Raw genomic sequence first — 5,388 nt, 5'->3', positions numbered from 1 at the left:
AAAGTATTTGGGTTCGAGTATGGGCTGGTCAGCGCTCTGATTGGTCGAGGTGAGGAAAGGCCGCTCGCTGATTGGCTGGCGCGTCAGAAGACCCACCTCACCTGCAACCATAGGTTTGTAGGCTACTAGATGAAGGGCAGGATGGAGAAAGCCTTTGTGTGATTTCGTTTGAGTTTCGTTTCGATTAAGTTTGTTATTTATCCGTTTTTCCTTGGCCTATAGTGAAGTAGCCTATAAAACCTTAATGTTTTGTACAAGACTTTAACCAAATATTTGAAGACTGAAGGTATGTATAAGTAGCCTATGTTGAGAGAAAATCTTATAGGCTATTGATTGACCACTGTTCTAAATATTAGAGGGATGTCTCAATGTCCACAGTGGTTCATCTCTTATCCACAAATGGCTGTATTAGTATTGCAGGTGCAATCAAGATAGTTTTGAATTCACAAATTGCATCATAAAATGAATTTTACTATGTTAATATTAGAAACACAGCAGTTGAATTGTTCCGCAATAAATAACACACATCCTATTTTGATTCTTAAGAATTCAAATCATCAAGACCTGACATGCCCAGAAGATAAATAGTTGTCAGTCAATATTAGGTTCTTAAAGAGGTAAGTGCAATTTTTGTGTGAGAAAAATTAATCTAAGTGACATTTCCCACACTTTCAGGACCTGCAAAATCTTGTTTTGTTCCAAGTGTCAGGTGTGAACATGCAGGCTGCACAGTGACATCACTCGATGACAAAACATGGGAAATAAGAAACTACTCATACAACTACACACGAAAAGTTAGCAACATTGATACCAAACATGATGTGAAGAGTGATATTGTATTACTCAAATATTATTAGTGCTGTTTTCCAAGTCAAATATTATACCTTTATTATACTATTATTATATTATCTGCCCTAAAACTTTGGCACATAATGTAGTATTATACCACACGTTTGCGCAAAGGACATCAAATTATGCAGATTGTTGAGGAAAGGAGTGAATTTTACTTTTCTAAACATCCTGTGTACTTAAATTTTAAATTTTAAAATAATATTTTGACCTGAGATGGTCTCTCCATAGCAACTACATAGCAACACACAACTCACATTTTCTATTGTTTAATTGAACGATGTATATGATAAAAGTACAATGACTGTGAATCCGTAAATTATATAAAAAATTTTAAAAAATCTTCGTTGAAATGTGCAACTTAGCCTACTCAATGTTTCTGCCACTACTATTGAGAGCTTAATAAGTTGTTTACCCAATGTTATTGTCACCTTAATGAACCTATTGTGATAGAATGTAATGTTTGCCATTACCCCTTCTAAACAAACCAATTTACGGCAGTTTGGTAAACCTTAGGTCATTGGAGTGTAAACACTGCAAGGGAGTTAGAGGACTGACACCTTGGGCAAGCAAACACAGGCCTTTGTTTTGAGCATAGCTCAGTCATTCAAGAGAAGCAATAAAAAGCCTGGGCCAGAGACAATGGGTCCCTGCTTTAGGTCAGGTAGTCAAGGGTACTGGAGCAGTGGGGCTAGAATGAGTCTGATAACATCTCCACGGTCTGCCCTCTCCTCAAGACCCCTGCTGACCTCATGCTCTCTGGATGCTCACAAAAGACCACTAACAGTACACCAGGACAATGAAGCAAAGTTCTGACTTCTTTGTCATTTAAAGGCAAGATTCTTTCAAAGAGATGTGATGATGGTATTCTTGAGCTTATTAGACTGTTTGGAAGTAAACTGTAGGCATTTACAGTATAGCTTAGTATTATTTATACTTTAGCATATGGCATACATACAGCATATGTTTTTTACATTGCATTAACTCAAAATCAAAAATATCCAAATAAATTAAGCAGTTTTCAACTTTTTTTATAAGTTATACAAGATTCAATAAATTTTTTATGTCAGTTTAATGTAAATATCCAAGTTGATTAAACTTAAAAATTTGAGGCAGCAACTTTTTTTTTACAGTTAATAATATTTTGAATTCGCTATTTTTAAATGTTCAGTTTTCATTTGAATTTTTATGCTTAAGTTTTAGTGAATTGTGTTATTTTGTCATTTTTGTTATTATTAGTTTTTTAAAAAAAGCTTTAATATGTTCCTATTTCAGTTTAGTTTTGGTCATTTTACTTCGACTTATTAATTTCAGTTTGTTAACATTTCATCCAATACTCATATTGTATTTTATTTTAGGTTTATTTCAATTACCAACAAATTCAATCGTTTCAATAGTTTTAGGTTTTTCTTATTTTTTTTCACTTCATTTTAATGTCTTTATTGTGCATTTACATATTTAGGTACAACTGAGTAATAATAATTGAATTGGGATTATTATTAGGGTTTGGTGTAAGGTTAGTTGCATGTAATTATGCATAATTTACTGTTATTACTATAGTAAGTACATGTAACATATTTAACGAACACTAAAGTAAAGGGTTAGACTTCAGTCCTTGTTACAGTGTAATTACATTTAAGTGAGTATGTACTTACTATAGGGTTAGGATACTATAGGATAACATGCTAAATGCTACTTTTTAGCATAATTTGTGGTATTATTCATGTCCATAGCCCAAACGAGCTATGAGCTATGTGTTGTGTCAAAGTTTAATATTTGGGTTTAGGGGTTTAAATCACTAACCTTGAGTATGAGCAATAGTAGCCTAATAATGATGCATGGCTTGGCAAACACCACTAATAAAATCGTTGTCGGCAACATTAGGCTTTAATCGCTAAAATGTCAGATCAAGCATCATAGTAGATCCACTTAGACCATCTTTTTGATCTTGATGTGAGTACTCAGCATGTCTTTAGAATTGTAACCCATCTTTTCTAATCTCACATTGGGAGCACCTGGTGTTTTCACTACAGTGTGCAAATTAAGTTGCTAAATAAATACAGGTGGGGTCTCAAAACTGCATTCTCCAAGCTTTACCTGAAGGCTTATGGCTAATGCAGAAAAACCACAACATTGCTAACAGGCCTGTCTCACCATGCCTGGACTGCCCACAGTAAAAGGACAGGATGCACAGAAAGCCAGAAAGCAACAATAGGAATGGATTACATACTGTATGTACACACAAGCAAACCTAGCAGCCAGGGCTTCTTTAAGACTAGTTAAACAAACTTTTGTAACCCATAACAAAAGTCAAGGGCCACTATTGAAATTGCTGCAAGATATTAATTAGTTTTGTACCTAAAATTAAATCTACGTCCCTGGCCAAAGCTGTGCTACATTAGTTTGACAGCTGAAGTGGTAACCTGACAAGTGGCGGACAGGCACAGGCATGAAGTGTGCGGGATGTCACGATTTTTTCTATCCATCGCATTCCTATGAAAACACAGGCAGGGTCGGCTATGAGAAAAAGAGGGAGGTATTCCGCATGCCATGGATTTCTGAGATGGGAATAGGATGCCTGTTAGGACCTGCCCGACTACTGCCGCGCACCCGTTTGGCAGGTAAAGCCCCAGCATGCAGCGGGAGTATGGGCTAGGGGCTGGAATGCAGTAGGCGGAGGGAAGGCCCTGAACGGCAATCGCATCTCCAGCTACTGCACAGGTGTGCAATCAGGGCTCAGGCCGCTTTTTAGGGGGTGGTGGAGGGGGACACGTGCATTCCAGTGGCCCTTAAAGGGACAGCAACGTTTTCTCTACACATGCCAGGATGTCTTCAATCCAAACCAGTCCTGTGGGAAGCTGCTGAACAGGTTGGGTGAAGAGGATCATTTTCTTTGCATCAGCACCATAAACCTGTCTCTGTTGCTCTGCAGTCAACAATGATGAATTTGTAGTGTCGTTCGTATGCATTTGCATTGGCGGCAACATGTCACGCTTCAATTGTGCTTCATAGGAAGCTCTCAGAAGAATTAAAATTGTTGATAATGCTAATAACTGACCTTGTGACTCTTAATATAATAGGATTATGAAAATAATGTATAGTTTAAATGTATAATAAATACAATTAGCTTAAATTTAGAGTGCTGTTTTCTCTTGTTTTTTTAAGATATGATTAAAATGTACTGTCAAATGTATTGACAAGCATTTATGGTCAAATAAAATATACTTTAATGTCATTTCTATTGAAATTTGTATGTCATGTATTTAAATATATTTTTGTTCAATGATGAAGTTTGGAATCGAGAACAAACTTTAAAACACACTATAGTGTGTTTTAAAGTTTGTTCTAGATTCCAAACTTCATATATATTCCAAACTTCATATATTCATATATATATATATATATATATATATATATATATATATATATATATATATATATATATATATATATATATATATATATATATATATATATATATATATATATATATATATATATATAGTTTAAATAATACTCAAGTACTTTACATGTGCTTTAGTTAGTCAACACATCAAAAAAGTGCATGACAAAAGATGATTAAAACAATGATTTAAAATGTGACCCTGAACCACAAAACCAGTCATAAGTCGCACAGGTATATTTGTGGCAATAGCATGTATGGGTCAAATATATGGGTCAAAATTATATTTTTCTTTTATGCCAAAAATCATTAGGATATAAAGATCATGTTCCATGAAGATATTTTGTACATTTTCTACCGTAAATATAACAAAAATGTATTATTAGTAGTAATTTGCATTGCTAAGGACTTCATTTGGACAACTTTAAAAGCAATTTTCCCAATATTTAGACTTTTCTGCACCCTCAGATTCCAGATTTTCAAATAGTTATCTCGGCCAAATATTGTCCTATCCTAACAAATATTTATTTATTATTTATTTACTTATTTATTCAGCTTTCGGATGACGTATAAATCTCAATTTCCAAAAACTGATCCGTATGAGGTCCAGGGTCACAAAAATACTTTAAAGTAAAATGTTTAATTTGACATTATTACAAAGTGCACTATTTGAAAGAATATTGATATTATATTATGTACAGTTTTTTAAAATATACTTGTACATTTTGAAGTACACTACAAGTGCACTTTCAATACTATTATTTCACAAGGGAGCATACATTTGTCGGTACTTCTGCCATTGTGGTGAACGTGGAACCTGCCAGATGAGAATAATTGTTTTTAATATGGTTGGATGTCAATGGAAAACAGAGAAGTGACTATAATGGATGTTCTGAGAACTTCCTCTTGCGTCGAGCTTGGGTTCCTCCCCCACATCAGAGAATGTTTGATGTACCGAATGACTTTCATATTGAGAGATGCAATTAGTGTGCATTAAAATACATTTACACGCAAGAATTTCACCACAGCTTTGTCAAGACTTGATCAAAGTTCTTAAAAGCTAAGAAAACAATTATAGCTACTCATTACAGTTAATTTTACACCCACATTCGTGTGATGAAAAGCATGCAAGGGAT

Source organism: Gobio gobio (genome assembly GCF_949357685.1).
Source record: "Gobio gobio genome assembly, chromosome: 11".
NCBI lineage: Eukaryota > Metazoa > Chordata > Actinopteri > Cypriniformes > Gobionidae > Gobio > Gobio gobio.
This window is presented reverse-complemented; position numbering follows the sequence as displayed.